The sequence below is a fragment of the Seriola dumerili genome, unplaced genomic scaffold, assembly GCF_002260705.1.
Source record: "Seriola dumerili isolate Sdu_G_001 unplaced genomic scaffold, Sdu_1.0 BDQW01000068.1, whole genome shotgun sequence".
NCBI classification, from domain to species: domain Eukaryota; kingdom Metazoa; phylum Chordata; class Actinopteri; order Carangiformes; family Carangidae; genus Seriola; species Seriola dumerili.
In genome coordinates, this window is record NW_019174323.1 from 8,016,085 (window position 1) to 8,033,281 (window position 17,197).

At 43.4% G+C, this 17,197-nt stretch overlaps 1 long non-coding RNA gene across 1 annotated transcript in view; it reads left to right on the forward strand.

The window, feature by feature from the left end:
- The first annotated feature begins 356 nt into the window (after positions 1-356).
- LOC111220309 overlaps positions 357-17,197 on the forward strand; it is a 75,177-nt gene continuing 58,336 nt past the window's right edge. The window contains exon 1 of the long non-coding RNA XR_002665052.1: positions 357-412. This is a non-coding gene — a long non-coding RNA (uncharacterized LOC111220309). The remainder of the gene's footprint in view (positions 413-17,197) is intronic.

Here is a 17,197-nt window from a genome sequence, read left to right on the forward strand (position 1 = left end):
GTGAAACTGCTTGTGTATCAGCGTTTTAAAATTCCCCGAAATGAAGATAATCTCCACACAGAGCGGTGGACCCGGCTGGTACCACTGTCAGTGAGCGGGTCGCTCCGGCAGATCCAGTGAACCAGATGGCTGCTGAGCTGAGCGGCAGTCCGGCTCCGCTCCGGGCTCACCTCCTGTTGGCTTCTCCTCCGCGTAGAATCCGCGACACATTTTGTCAGCAGCCACCGAGCATGGGTCCCTTTGGTAATAGAATAGCCAATGTAATTTGACACTTCAACTTACTGCGCTCTCTCCGAGTCTATTCAGTTACTCACCCACTGACGTTGAGCCCATTCTCAGTGGCCGTGAGGGGGGAAGATATTTAAAAACAAGAGCCGAAAATTACCGAGGACTTTCTCCGCTTAATAACCCGGTGAGTAGCTGCAAACTTAACGTTGCTTGTTCCCGGTGTCGCGCTGCGAGGCTCTTGTCTCGGGAAAGGTTTTTGTTTCCACTTTGGCTCAGATTGTTTCTCAACAATAGAGTGACCACTTGAACTGGCACTGAGCAGCACGTCGGAGCATGTAATAATAAACGGCAGCTTTTTATTTACTACCACGCTGCCCTGTGCCGTCGGGATTGAACCGGCGGGCTGTTAAGCAGGTTGTGCATTTCGTTAGTAACAGATGCCGCGTTGATCTCTAAAGCGTTGGGGCTTGGAGGCTACATTGTAGCAGCCTGTATGCATTTTGCTTGCAGAATGAATCATTCCGCTGTGCGTGTGTCCCTGCGCGCGCGTGTATGTATGTGTGTATGCACAAGGTCTTGTTTTTTTTTGTTTTTTTTCTTTTTACCTTTGGCTTCTGATGTGCACATGGTTTGTCTAATGAGGATTTAATGCTGCTGATACACGCAGGCTGCAGAATAACTGTGGACAAGGCAAGACAGCGGCCACTGCAGCGCGCGGATTATCCATTTAATGCCATGTTAAATGTTTATTTCTGGACTTTTATTAACAGCAGCGCATGTGTACAGCATCATATATCAGTGCATTTATGTCACAGCCCTGGAGTTATCTTGCTGCTGTAGGTCATTATTGCTTGGTAAGGGTTTAACAAGTTGACTCCCCAAATTCCTGCTGTCTGAATATGGACCCAGTTGGGAGTAAGGGGGCCTCTAATATAGAACTGGGCTCCTTTTCTTGCTGTACATCTGTCCAGGAAGCAAAAAGCATGGCCAAGTGGAAAAAGTAAGCTAGACCCTGCTCCCTGATCTGCTTTCCTAACCATGATCAAGGCGAGAGGAGTGTTTTTCTCCCACATATACATAGGCTATATATATATATATATATATGTATATGTATGTATGTACACACACACTTAATTCCTGCTTCTATAAATCTTCAGTTTAGGGACATGAAGCAGGCAAACAAACACACATGCAGATGTTTCTTGTCTTTTTCTGGTGAGATGTCCAGGAGAGCTCTTCCTGTTTTTGTTATGTTGCTGAAAAGTTCATTCTCCTCGTGTCTGCAGCATCCGAATATCTGCCCTGCACAGCGGACTTGTTTGGATCCAGCCGCCGAAGCTCATGCAAAACTTCTGTGGTGATGCCAGTTATTGAGCAGTGCTTGGTCGCTTGTTTACATTTCTGTCATGTCATCCATGGGTCTGTTTTCCATGCAGCCCTTTTGAGCTGGGTTCTCCACTCAACTGGTTTTCAAACTTTTAGATACAGTCTTGACACATGGATGCGAGGTTTGGTCCAACTATAGGAGGCTGCCATCTTTGTGCACCTGGTCCTTGGATTTCCCATTCGCTCAAATCCCTGCATGTGCCGGCCTTTCAATCTGCGCGCATCACAAGCACTCGATGACAGCATGTGTGATTAAAAGCTGATTCAGCTCCCATTTGTGTGGGGAAACTTCAAACTTCCAGTGGCTTCATAGATTTGGATGGTGTCAGACAGAGGAGAGAAGGGGTGGGGGGTGGGGGGGTTGGAGGGGGTTCTGTCCCATCCCCTCCCTCCCAGTCACCCCATCTCCGAGGGGCCCCAGGTTGGGCTCCTGAATAACCATGGGGCAGACCCCACCAGGCTGACCTTCTTCTATTCAAGTTGAGGATGTTGAAACACCAGCCGTCAAACAAAAGACACATTGAAACAGAGATCTGCAACCCAGCACGTGTGTCTGGGCGCTGAAGTAGACCATTTATTAACTCTGAGTTTCCTACTGACCAGTGAAAAGCATCAGCACATAGTGAGGCAGAATACAACTGTAAAAGGACATTCAGCTGCTTCTGACTCAGATTAGTGAACAAAAACCTCAATCACACATATCTTTGAGACACTGAAGCAAATCTTTTTTCTGGTCTGGACTGCAGCCAGTCTGAGGTCTGTGTGTATGTGTATGTGTGTGTGTGTGTGTGACTGTCACTGTGGGTTGACAATGGCAACACGTTTTTAGCGTAGGGTGGGAGTCTGTGCTCTCGCCTTTCCACTCACCCGACGAGGTGAGAGTGAAGGCGGAAGCTGGAAATGGCTGTGCCACATGGGAAATTATTCAACTCTCAGATCAGAGAGGACACACAAGAGGCCTCATTACCTCCAGCAACACTGCTGGCCAGCCTGGGAGGAGACTGAGAGCCGGTGTGTCTCGACTATAGCCACACTCACCTACTGATACATTGTCTATATGCCGCATCTGATGCTCCGTTTTGTCTGAAAATATTCCTGAGACACAAAAAGTGACGTGCAGTGTCATTTTACACCCAAACAGTTAAGAGATAAATACTGCTTTGTGAAACATGACAGTCCAGTCTGCTTTGCAGCAGCTAAACTGAACCCATTCCCAAAGGTGTGCAGCCTGAGCCTCTCTTTTTTTTTTTTTTTTTACCAACAATATGTGCTTAAGTAGCTGGTAAACAGGGCTGTTAGATGGTGTATAATGTCATAATGTTATTGATTCGGCTTGGGAATTCCAGTTGCGGCGAGCAGCTCCTTGCGTACCGTGAGCTCTCTTAAGCTCACTAACAGGAAAAAAGGCGAGCGAGCAAAGCGGCCGACTGCTCTTCCTCCGCGGTCAGAGCCTGTGGGAGGTTTGTGTAGGTTTCGCTCAAGGTCCTTTTTGTGTTGTCTTTGCTTGACAGAATAAACTCCTGGGGATGAATCACCCCACTGGTATGACTATTTTCAATGAGTAAAGAGAGTGCAGGGCAAACCTTGGCGCTCTCAGCTCAGGAAAGTGTGTCACTGGGCAGTTGTAGCAGCTTAATCTTGAGGTTTACTTTGGTGTCAAACAGCACTTCATTTTTAATAATCCTATTATTATGGTACTTGTGAGCAATTAGAACATTGTAAAGGGTTATTTTGATACTGCGGTACCTCTGGCGGTGAGATTGTATAAGAGTACATTTACCCATCAAGCGCTTTGAGTAAATTTCTATGACTCCACCGCATTTCAGAGGGAGATGTTGAGCTTTTTAACTGAGCTAAATGTTTTGACAGCTATTGCTACAAGACACTTTGCAGACACAGATTTCATTTTATTAAATATGTTGTATTGTTATATTGTTGTGTTGTTATAAACCAGTCTTTCCCAACCTTTTTCTGCCTGTGAGCCCCAGAAAAATCATTTGTAACCTCACTCACTTTGTTCCCCTTACTTTGCTGACGTTTCAGTTGCACCTAATCATGAAAAAAAATTCTGGATAATCGTAAGATATGACAAATATTACCTGAAGATGAAGGTCAAATTTTACCCAAAACATCATGTGATCGACTGTGATTATTTTGGCTTTTGGTTTCTAACGTACCTGTCCACAAACCAACCAAAGAGTGATTCATTTGAGTGTGATCATCTAGGATTTCATAAGAAAGATAATAAAAGACAGTCAGAATGAATGAATATAACTGCATTTAACTGAGGTTTTTTTCATCCTTCCTATCCTGTTATTCACCTCGAGACCCCTGAGGTAGAGAACCGCTGGATTAAACTACAGTAAACAGTGTAAAGAAGTTCAAAAAGAACATTCAAATTCTGCTTGTGTCAGTAATCCTTCTCATACTTAGCTACATTTTGCTGCTAATACGTCTGTATTTTTCCTTGTAATGTAGTATTTTTACATGGCGGTGTTGCTATAGTCTAATTTCGGCGAGGGATCCGAATTCTCCTTCCACCACTCAGAACGACAAAATAAGCATATGTGTGTAATTCTGCATTCCTCATGTGTGTGTTTGTGATGATTTGCGACGCTCCACCTCGGTGACACGGAGCTGCAGCAACATGTGTCCTGTGCAGATATCCACCGAGGGAGCGGGGGGGGGGGGGGGGGGGGGGGTTATGATGGAGAGAACGGTCGGACTGTACCTGTCAGCTTGACTGTTGACTGTTAATATGAAGCTTCTATTTTCAAAACACAGCTCAGGGAAAGGGAATCTGTGTGTGTGTGTGTGTGTGTGTGTGTGTGTGTGTGTTTGCGTTCTTGCAGGAGGGAGATATGGAGCGGAGTGAGGGATGGGAGAGGTGCTGGGAGTGACGCCAGACCACACATCATTTAATCATGTTAGAGTGTGCAACCACTTTGTGCATTTTTTCGGTTGCATCGGTGCTGGGAGTTGTTATTGTACAAACTGTGTGAGGGCTTGACAAGGAAGGGAGACGGGATGACAGTTTGATGGAGGGAAGAGAAATCACTCTTATTTTGAGGTTTTGAGATTTGTCAAATTGCAGATTAATTTCAAATTTTATAACCAGACTATGAGTATAAAAGTCATATTTTTTGTTCCTGGTGCATCTTGGGGAAACGTGTGCAGGAATCTGAAGCAACAGCATTCGAGACCACTTAAAAGTTGAGTGTGTGGAAGGATGGCCATTGTGCATATTAGCATTGGATTTGAACGTGTCCTTTTGGCTTAATCCCACTGTTGACTCGCCTGCTAAGTACTGAGCGTGTTATTTTTGTTCTTTTTAGGGAGCCCCTCTCTGCATAATCTCACTTAATCTAATCCATCCCACTTTATAATAGACTGGGAATGATGTGACTTTATAGAAAAAGCTTTAGTGTAGATCCATACTAAACAGGCCGGTGTGCCGGTTGCTTCCCCAACCCCTCTGGCAAAGCTCTTGTGAAAATGCAAGTGACCTCTGCGCCCCTTGTTAGTCTGAACAATAGGCCTGCCTCCTGTTACAGCTGCAGCCATGCTGGAGGGGAAGTTAGCCGGAACAGAAATTACACATCTTGTGATTAATAGGTCTAAATACTGTATTTTTGGATTGTTCCCATGGCTGCTTGGCACACCAGGAAAACTCCCTCTTTATTTGAAATATCATTAATGTGCAGGAATCATGGCTGCGACTAATGGTTATTATCATGATTGATTATTCTGCTGGTTATTTTCTCGATTGGCTGATAAATTATTTTGTCTATAAAACATCCAAAAATAGTGGGAAATGCCCACTGACGTCTTCAGATGTCTTGTTTCGCCTGATCGACGGTCCAAAGATATTTTTCAGTTTATTGTTGTGTGTGCCAAAGAAAAGCATAAATCTTCACTTTAAAGGAATTAGTGCTTAAAAATGACCATAACAATTGACTGATCCTCAAAACAATTGGCGATTTATGATTGAAAATTTCACTTCCTTGTTCCAGATTCTAAAATGTGACGATTTACCACTTTCTTCTTTCTTTTATTTCGCTGTCAATTGAAAGTCTTTGGGTTTTAAACGACTGATCGAACAAGGCACGCTCTTTGAAGACGTCACCTTGGACATTTTTTCACTCTTTTCTCGCATTTGATGGACTAAAACAATTGATTGATAATCAAAATAACCGACACTTGATGTTTTTTTTTTTAAGTCATTTGTGCTCAAATCAGGCTGTGATGGAAACTAAACCTGAAATTAAGATGCAGTTAAAACCAACTAATACTTTTGTTTACATGTCTGTTGACATTAGCAGGGTTAGAGAGTTAAACAGGCGAGTTAGAGTGCGACGTGATAGATAAAAAAAAAAAAACTAGTACCAATCTGTGAGTCTTAACCCTCGATGGATATAATTGGAGCTTTTGAGGCCCCCAGCAATCGCAGGCTCATGCATGTTGAATGTGACATGCTGTGAAAAACATACGCAGATGATGTCACAGCGTAGCGCCGCAGTGTTAAGTGTAAATGAAAGGTTCTGAATCATGAATAACATCCGGCTTCTCAAAAGTCTCAGCTTCTATAAATTAAACAAGGTCCAACCCAGGAACCCTGAAGGGGTCTTGCAGCATGTGATAGTGTTTGCGTGGCAGACATATGCCCCTCTTAAATTTCGGCGTTCAGTCTGTGTGTGTGTGTGTAAAAAGTAGCAGCTGCTCTTGAAATTTGAAAATGTCTCAAGAGGTGTAATCTCACTATCAAAAAATGGGTGCTGAAAAGACTCCTGAGGGGCTCTGCTGAAGTATCACAGTGTCTAGTGTGCACTCTGGAGGTTTTTTTTTTTTTTTTTTTTTTTTTTTACAGGAGAGAGAGATCCACACCTCTGATGAGTAATGAAAGTGATTCTGAGCAAGTGGTGGAATTACATTCAACAGAGCCCGGGGTGGGGGTCCATATCTCATTGTTCTCTGACAGGGAAAATTAACTGGGATTTACTAATACACAGGGAGCGTCCTTCCCCCCATTCTCTCCTGCTCTCAAAGAAAAGGTCTGAGGGTAATCTCTTTCCACAGCAACACCCCTCCGGTTTTTTGGGTTTTTTTGTTGTTTTATTTCAACCTCCTTTACCCATCCATTTCACCCCAAAAACAAATGTCAGACGCTTTCAAGTTTGCTATCAAGATGTAAAACACAAGTAGATAAAATCCCCAGCATGCTGCACCGTTTTCTCATTCGTCTGTTGCCATATGTCGACACACAAGAGGCTTCTATTTAAATATCGTTTTGCATTTCACCTGTTTTTGCTTTGCATAGTCACTGTGATGACCCAGAGTAGAGAGGGCTTGCCGGGTGTTTATTCTTACAGGCTTTGATTCTTAGTGATGGTGCTCATTTTGAAAATAGCTTTTTATTCATTGCATCCTCTGGCAGCATTTGGAGACTTGGATTGGTATGTTGCAGGTGAACACTCAAAACTCGGGACTCTTTGTGTGGATTTTGATCACATTCGACCTTTGGTTCAGATTCTTACCGGTTTTCTTAAATGTTAGAATTTGTTGCTTTTCTCTGTTTTATATCAGCGCTAATTGAGTAGCTTTGAGTTTTGGACCGTTGGTTGAGTATAAAACAAGCTGCTTGAAGATGTCATCTTGGACATGGAGGCTACTATATTCTTAAGTTCTAATTGATGAATGGAAATACCTCTTTAAAGCAACAAGGACATACAAACAAACAGACAGATACAGAAATCTCACATGTCAACCAGTAGTAAAAACTACGAGATAAACATCTGATTAAGAAAATGACTTCTCAGGACTCTAAATGTAGATTTGTGGCTGGGTAGAGCTTCAACAGAGAAGAAAGTCCCTGTGTAAAACAAACTCTCTTCTAAACAGCAGCAGTCATTCATTCCAGAAAGGAAAAAATGACCATCACAAGTTCCCAGAGCCTAAGGTGAAATCTTCACATTGCATGTTTTGTCCCACAAACAGTCTAAAACCCCCAAATATTCCATTTACAATGATCTTAAACAGAGAAAAGCAGCAAATACTCACACTGGAGAAGCTATTTGTCAGTAGAGATTAAACAGTTTAGTTAATTTAACGTGATTTTTTTTTTCCTCTCATGGATCAGATGTCACTTTTTTTCTTTTTTTTCTTCCTCTCACCCCGCTCAAACAAAACGGCTGTCACTGATGATGACTCGCAGACAGCGGTGACACCACACCCACCGCCTGTGTGTCAGCTTACACTGTACCCTCATTCTAACACGGTGTCTGCGTGCGGTCGGTTACCCAGGTGCGAGGCATGCATCATGGACCGGAGCTGATACACTGACGTGACAGCTGTGGGCAGTGAAAGAAGAAGACCATGAGAGAAGTCTTGAGCACCGGACTGGGTGGAATACATTAACCCTTTCGCGTCCGATTGATGCATTCTGGGTCAAAACTGGCACCCCTGGTGTTCTGCATCTTATCCTCTGCAGTGATACCAGTATTTCTTTCGTAAATTAATCTTTACTTGTGTTTAATCCTCTTGATCCTCACATTTAGACCCTCTCTTCAGTGTCATTGTTGTCAAATGACAAATGTATACTAAAGAAAAACTGTGCTCAGGTGTAGTGCACAGCTAGCTTTGCCTCTCCTTGGCAACATATTACTTCCTGTTTACGTCACCCAAAGCATAATGGGAACTATAGTGTCCAAACTGCATCAGTTTATGCATCAAAAATGGAAATAAGACCAGGAAAATCAATAGGGATGACATAATCCATCATCCCATCAACTGACACTCTCCTCTGCCCATTCATGTACAGATATTTGCTGTGACTTGAATACGTGGAAATACAGACAAAATAAATAAATAAAAAAAATTCACATTTTGTACATTAAAAGTATCTGATAACACGTATAATGCAATTTCTGAGTATCATACTGTGATACATGACACCCACAGGAGAGAAACAAAGTGGCGGTGCCATGAGCCTGGAGATAAAGAGAGGGAAGTCTGAGCACAAACAGCCAAAGTGTTAAAAGGATTAATAACTTTACTGGTGAGTGTGTGTCTGACCTGAGATTTCAGGACACGAAATGTGCGTTTGTGTGTCTGCACAAGCATGTAGGTGACCAGAAATATGGCTCGTAGCCACGTGCGCTGCTGTCCCAGCGGTGACTTTAAATAACTCTTCTGTAAACACATCCTGTCTGTTTCCTTATGTTCCTCTGACCCCCACTCCCACCCCCACCCCACCCCTCCCTCCGTCCGGTAGCTGGCGGGCCATCCCGTCCTCAGCGGCGGCTTCGGGAAAACGAACGGTTAGCGTGGCAGCAACAACAAATTGTTTCACACGCTGACAGTAATCACAGATATCATAACGACTACCACCGCTGATGATGCTAAGTAATTGGGCAGCGTTGTTTGGTTGTAAACACGCAGAGAGACACACTTCACACTTCCTATTTATAGGTGCAGATTGCATAAGCTCGTTTCAAACAACAGGGTGTTCTCACTTTGTCAGTATCAAACAGAGAAAAGCTGTAACTGACCAGATTATTTTTACACACACGCACCCCTACTCCTTCTTGGCAAACGGTGTGTGGCCCAACGGGTTCCACGGCTTACAAAAATGTTGACGGCGGACGCTATTTTTGACCATCTGCTCTAAAAGGAGGGCATGTTTGAGTCACAGACGCTGTGGTGTGAGGCTGTGCCCGTGATGTGCCTGGCATGTGGAGACAGAGAGAGAGAGAGAGAGAGAGAGAGAGAGAGAGAGAGAGATGGCTCACCCGAGGGCCCAGCATCCTTCGTGTCGCCATGGACGCACACAGTGTGCGGCTGGTTTCACTAATGTGTGTTACATTAGCATGAAGGGTGATGGAGGGGAGGGTACTGAGTGGAGAGGAAAGATGCGGGGGGGGGGCTGATCCTCCACATCTTGGACGAAGAAGAAGAGAGGAGATATCCTTGTGCTTGACTCATGGTGTAAACATCGTCAGTGAGATGAAATAGTCTGAGGTCAGAAATGTCTCAACAAAAGTGTCTGTGTCTCAATCCACCTCTCTCTGTGTGTGTGTGTGTGCGTGTGTGTGTGTGTGTGTGTGCGTGTGTGTGCGTGTGTGTGTGTGTGTGTGTGTGTGTGTGTGTGTGTGTGAGAGAGGTAGGAATGTGAAACCTAATCTGGGCAGGCTGGGGGGGGGGTTGGGCACAGTGGGTTTCTTTAGGAGAATTACCCCTATGTGTTGCCACTTCTCGCGGAGTTTACGACTTTATTGGGACAGGGGAGTCTTGCTGCGACACAACTTTGTAAACAACTTTTATATTTACACTTTTTTTTTTTTTTTCAATTTACAGCCCCTTTAAAAAGTCTGCCAGTGCAGTAACATTATTTCAGCCTGTTTAGTCCAACTTGAAGTATTTCCTAATATCTAAAATATTTTTTTTCTTGATTCTAGTGCGATTATTTCCGGGATCGATTAATCTGTCCATTGTTTTCTTGATAAAGCAAAGAACTGCTTAATCCATAAAATTACAATAAACAGTCAAATCCAATGTGATATTTTTAAGTGACCAAAGTCCAAAAAGGCCATAACTTAATGATATTTAATTATTAAAATGGATCGATTAATTTTCTGATGCTGATCACGCTCTGTTGCGGCTTCGCTTGACCTTTGGTGTTTGAGGTCAAACGGGACGTCTCGGTGTTGGTGTCACAGTTAGCAGCAAGAGCCGCCTTCATTCACCTGCTACCAAGACCCTGCTACTTCAAGCTCTGATAAATCCATGATGCTTTGCTGCTTTGTTGTTTTTATTCATTTATTTATATATTTTTTTTGCATCAGCTGAACTTGAGGAGCAAATTGAAAAAGCAAATCACTCCAGGCTGCGTATCCTCCACCTTCTTTGTGTGGCGTCGACAGACACTTCCTTTGGAGGAGGGAGGTGGGGAAGATCATGTGAGCTGTAATTATATTTATGTTGGGTCCCATTCAATCTGTCACAGTAAATTTTGCCTGACTTGTCATATTGTAAATCATTACAGCGGATTAAATGCTGGTTATGAACTCAAAAGGCCGGGGAAGGATTCCCTTTTTTGTCCTTGTGATCGCTGTATTTGTTTGTTTCTGACAAGCTAGTTGTGATGATATTAGCCGTACAGTGTTTCCTGGATGTTTTCAATAAATTTTAATTGGGAGGAGAATGGGTAATGTCACCGGCGTTTGCTTTGAAGAAAACCCCTTTCAAAAGAGCGGGCAGCCTTCCAAGAGTGGAAGAATGCCTCTGACAGCCTTCATGTTTCACAAGCCATCCTCCACTTTTTTTTTTTTTGTTGTTTTCTTATTTGTCTGGGATCAAAGACGCCGATGAGGGGCGATGGAAACTTTCTGCCAAGTGGCTTCTTTCGGTGCAGCGAGAAAGGTAAAAAAAAAAAAAAAAAAAAAAAAATCCCTTTGACTCGTCTCAATCAGCTGCTCAGTGCTGAAGCAGGAGAGACTTTCTGGTGACTGATGAAAGAGTAATAATCGATGGCTCCTGATACACTGGACCGTCCAAACTCAGATGGTGATTGACTGTACGCTTGCTTGTTATAGCAGTGCTCGGCTGACACAATATTATCCGTAAATATCCTAATTATTAGTTCAGTCCCTCATTCATTAGCGAGTGGCACGAATCGTTGCTCCCAAATCACTAAAAAGATTAGTTCAGAATGAATGAACTTTTCATGCCGCTCGCACTTCCTCTGCTCTCAGACAACAATACCATTGTTAGGCTTCGTTCCCCCCCCCCCCCTTCATGAATTTCCGGCAGTTAAAGTCAACTTACGGCGGCAGTGGCAGCTTGTCATACATGCGTTCTGCCACCTTGAGCACAAAGAAGGGGGGGGGGGCAAAAGCCTCACATGTCTGAGCAGTTGCTTCATTTGTCTACAAAATGGCTTGTTTGGAGAAGCCCTGAATGTTGCATCCCTCGATTTGTATGCGAATCACATCTACCCAAATAAAGCCTCAAAAAATTTCCCTAATGTTCACTGCAGCAGAATCACACTTCAGCCTTATTTATGCTCCCGTCTATACCTGCAGACATAATTTCATCCTTAATCTTTTATAGACGCTCTTAAGTTGCTATATATTATGGATTCCAGCATGGCAGGAGTTCTAAGAGGGAAAGTATGAATTATTTGTGTCATTACTTTTGCTGCTGATAGGAAATGTTTTGCATAATAAACAGCCGAGACAACAAGTGAAAAATTAATGAGCAATATTTTTCAAAGATATAGTTTATGTTGCGTGCGGTGTGATGTTTGCTGACGACTAAAGGCGGGAAAAAAAAACACACACACACACAAGTTATTCTCTTTGGAATGATTGTCAACCATCAATTTTCATAATGTCATTGTTCAGCTACTGAGTATTTGTTTTCATTAATCTCCACAGTTTATATTGTCATGTTAATTTACTCCACGAGAGCCTCACTTACAGTCTGAATCTTTAAGAACAATGAGGATGAAAGCCAAGAAGGCGAGGCTCGTATCAGCCGGGTAAGGATATTGGAGAGGAGTAGTCCACACTTGCTGAACTCCCAAAGCTTCTTTTTTAATATTTAGCTCCTGTCAGTTAAAATCAAAAAGTTTCTCACTTTCTCTAAAGCTCAGAGAGAGAGAGAGAGAGAGGGAGAGAGAGAGAAGGGGGAAACTGCTTCACGGGTGAAAGCCCTCGCACATGAATATTTAATGGTTGCATTTTAACCAGAGTCATAAAATCCAAGAGGATGTGGCTGAAAAGAGAGCAGTGAGGAGTGTGCAAAGTAGGCTACATTGTTTCTTTATAGTCTGAGCTGGATGCCTGAAAGTCATGTAACTCCCTTTTTTTTTTTTTTTTTTTTTTTTTTCTGGCTGCACGGCGAATCAAATATGTGGATTGTGTCTGGCTAATTTAATGCCGGGGCCATGTTTGGCGACGTGTTGCGGCCTGTTTTTGCAGGGTAAGCAACTTGTTCTACAGCGAGATGAAGAAATCTTGGACCTTAAGGGGCGAAATTGAAAATGTTTCATTCTGACACTTCCTCAATGTACTCAGGAAAATGGATTTGATTCACTTAATCCATTTGGCCAGTTGACCAGATTCAGAGGCAACATCTATTCAATACACATCAATTTTAGCTTAATGGAGTTAGAGCCAAAAAAAAAAAAAAAGGAGGAGGGGGTGGGGGGGTATCTGTGGATATTTAATATGCAACCTCTCCTTCTTCTCCTCCTTCTACTCTTGTCATGCATTTTTAAAATTCTGTTCAGCCCCTCCGCTGAGCCAGACTCAGCAGCAGACAGACACTGAGCTGATTGTTAAGTTTGATAAAGCTCTGTATTTGTGCATAGCGGGGTTATTTTCGTGTATGTAAGCTTTACTTCACCAAGGTAATCATTTGTCATCCAATATTGAATCAAGTTAAATGGACTCATAAATTGCAATCACTTAACTCAGCCCAAACTATTACGTTTGATATTGCTTTGTGGAAAAGGTCAGCCGGCAGTGGATCAGGTTCCAGCAACACAGATAATTCAGTTGCCTTTTATGAGTCTTTTTAAGCTCCAGAAAAAAAAATCAGCCAGGCAAAAAGCGACTGTACTGTACTTAACAGCGGCAGCACGGGATACGCGGCGGCTACTGTTTGTGTTTTCTAACCTTAGATATGCTTAATGCAGTGTTTAAAGTGTGTGTGGTTGGCAGGTTGCAGATAAACCACAGTGGATGCCCTTAGGGGAAACACAATAAAAGGCTTCCCCCTCACTGAAAGGTCCAAAGTGCAGTTGTCCACTCTGCACAGCAACAATGGAGCGGTTGTGCAAACGGAGCCATCAGCGGCGCTGGCAAGCCTGGCGAACCAGCTTATCAGGAGGCAGGGTGCACTGGGCAGCGGGGCGGGGTGGTGGAGGTGGAGGTGGGGGGGGGGTAAGAGGAGGTTAGAGTGCGTGTGTGTGTGTGTGTGGCGTTTAGTGGCGCACAACCTCTCAGTTCATTTAGAAGCTGGGTGCTTGTGGAGGCTACAGAGTCACAGCTGGGGGGGGGCTCCTCTACGCATGGCCCCTTTGTGTTCACATTTTACCAACAACTCGGTGTGTGAATGTGTGTGTTTGCATGTGTGTGTTTGTAATATATAAGCCCCAATAAAGGAAAGTATCAAATACCCGTGCCAGCTAGGACCCAGCTGAAATCAATAACACGATACCAAAAGAAGGTTCTTCAATGAATTGGATCGCACATTGACAACAGAATTATCTCGTGTCACCACAACATGATTACATTACATCACATTACATTGAATCCTAGTAGGGCTGCAGCTAACAATACTTAGTGTCATTGATTTATTTGCTGATCATTTAATCAATCCTTTTGTCTCTGAAGTGTCACAAAAAGTTGTAAATAAATAGTGAATAAATGCTCATCGAGGTGATATATTCATATTAATGCTTGTTTAGTCGGACCAACAGTCCAAGGAGGAGCTGGAGCCGCATTACATTTGAAACGTTTCTCTAAAAATGACAATGCTAACATGAGAGAAGTGAGATTTACATTCAAGGAACGGATGCATCTACTCTTCTGAGAAATGGTTATGCAGCTAGAATTGGCAAAGGAGGCTCTGCTCCTTGAGGAAGCTCAAAGAATCCAAAGCAGCGAGAAGAAATCTGCTGGAGGACTTTAATCCCCCCCGTGAACATTTACATAACCTTAAACCTTAGGTAAACAATACCAGAATTTACCACATGAGGAGGAGGCTGGGGTGGTAGATCATCGGAGTAATAGAGCTGAAGCGATAAGTCGAATAATCGACGGGAAAAATAATTAACAAGGATTTTGATAATTGATTGATTGATTGATTAAATCGATTTTTCACACAAAAGTGCCAAACCTGGTTTAAGCCTTTCATTTCAGAGGATTTAGCTGGTTTTCTTAGAGGATCGAAAACTGAATATCTGTGGATTTTTTAAGTGTTGGTCAAACAGAGCAATAATGTGAAGACATCACCTTTTGGCTAAAGAAATTGTGACTGGCATTAATGAAACGATTAGTTGATTAATGAAATAGTTGTTAGTTGCAGCCCTATAGCGAGAAGTGCGCATCAGAATTTGATTGGACATTACTAAGTGAGCTGGTAGCCAACCAGCTGTGAATGGACCACTGATTTTGAATGATTTTTGAGAGGCTCATTTTCTATTGGAATCTCCGTTAGAAACTGCTGAGCTACCTCTTGATGTGAGTATGTGGAGACGGATTATGAGTGGAGTATTCCTTTAACCTCCTCACTCGGAGCCGTTTAGCATCTGCTCAGTCCAATTCTAAGCAGGGAGGTCCAGTGGAGAAGCATGGAGAAGGCTATCAACGTGTCAATATTTACGTTACTTTGACTATCGCAGTGATAAATTTCCCACTCTCTGCCTTTGGGTGTAAAAACTGTAAAAAAAAAAACAAAAAAACAAATCTGCTCGCCTCTCGCATCCGAGAGACGCTGATTTGAAGCGGCGCAGTTTGTTGGTGGCAGATTTTTTTCTTCTTCTTCTTCTTCTTCTTCCTCAGAGTTGTTTTGAGGTGTTGGAGGAATGTGTTGTGTGCTCAGAGAGTTTACTCACTTGCAAGATAGTCTGTAGTGCTTTCACAGCATTTCCTTTGGGACACAACACTTGGGGGAAAAAAAAGGGAAGTCTCAAGGTGCCTGTGTTAGGCTTCAGATGTGACTCAGGGTTGGTAAATATTTAGAGAGCAAACATTTTGATACCAGCAGGGATTATAGTTGAGGGAAACATGTTTTTCTAAGAATGTAAATGTCAGCATATTGCAAGGCATAATGCTACAATTTTTCATTTTAATGCCAGTCTCCGAAAAACAGCAGTTTAGAAACGTAAATCCCACAGAGGAAATCAGATTGTTTTTCCCAAGTCCAGCTTATTTTGATGTAGCTCGCCCACTGAAACTCAGTCTCTTTGTTCAGAAAAGCCGTCCAATTCATCAGCAGGGATTGTTGCCGCCCACAAACAACCAACATATTTGTTCTGCTGCTTCACCTTGTTGGCTTTGTAGAGGGAAGGTGCCAAAGGTGGATGTTAAACATGTCAAGTGCTATCTGCCTCATTTACTTGGTCACTGAATATTCATGGGCCTTGATACTGGTGTCAGCCTTCAGCCAGCCGTGCAGACAACCAGCAGCAGCCTCTACACTCGTCAAACAAGGTTGATCCTTCGACATGCAGCTCCATCCATCCCTGTGTCTACGCACAGATCCTCTCTCACGTCACGTTTGTGTTTGTTTTCGAATAAGGTGGCGGTTTCGCCCCGAAGCTGACAATTGTTTTCCCCTTCCAATTTGCGTGGCATGGCGGGGGGGTGGCGGCGCTGTGCTGCTTCGCACTCCGAGGCGCTCTGGGACGAGTCAGCGAAGGCACCCCGCGAAGGGGAGAAGGGAGGAGGAGGAGGAGGAGGGAGGAGAGCGGGTATAACCCCGTGTACTGCAGTCATGCCCATTTACTCCCCCTGACACCTCTGGGGATGCGCTCTGACCTCTGCAGGGATCTCTCTCCCTCTTTACTCGCACTCATGCGTTTCCTCTCTGCTCCGAGGAAACCGCACCAAATTCCTTGTGCATTACAAGAGCTTTTGGGAGGCCCCCGGTCGCAGCTCGGCCTCGTCTAGACTGCCGTGACTGTTGTTTGGCAGCACCGCTGAGTTGCGGTGTGGGGTCAGACTCGCTTAGCATGGCAGCGGAGATTGCAGTGGTTGTCTCATTAAATATATGTTTCCTGTGTTAACATGAAAAGCTCATGCTCTTTGTAGTTCCTTGCCTCAGATGAAAGGCACCCTCTACAGGCTGCTCTCTTTCAGAGCTTGACACTGTCAACATGGTTAACGCTGGAGATGAATAATTTGCAGGGTGTTGCAATGAGATTTGGGCAGTGGTGGAAGATGAATTCAGACCACAGTGTTAAAATACCCTTATTACAAGGCCTAGAGGTCCTGCTTTCAAGACCGTAAGTGGGTTCAGTGGTGGAATGTAGCCCAGTGTATTTACTCAAGTACTGTGCTTAAGTACAAATTTAAGATGCTAGTACTTTACTGGAGTATTCATTTTTTTCGTACCATTTATTTAATTTCTACTCCACTGCATTTATCAGACAGCTATAGCTACTTCACAAATTAAGCTTTTACATGCAAAATATTCAGTGTAGATTAAAATGTCCAACAGTTCACACTAATAGAGATTCAACAAGAAGTTTTTCCATCAATTAGTTGATTGGCAAAGAAATTGGTTGAGAAACTCTTTTCATAATCAGTTTAATAATAAAAACCTTTCATGGTGCCAGCTTTTCCACCTGTGGGGGATCGACAGCTTTTCCCTTGTTGTTTGTCCAACAGTCGGACAAAACGAGCAGGGCGAAGGTGGCCCTATGGCCTCTGGGTAATTGTGATGGGCATTTTTCACAACCCATTAAGTGAGACAACAATCAGCGGATTGATCCACCTGTGCTCCACCTTCGCTACAGCTACAACAGTAAAATGCCGCTTACACATCAATGAGTAATGAGTAATAATAATGGAAT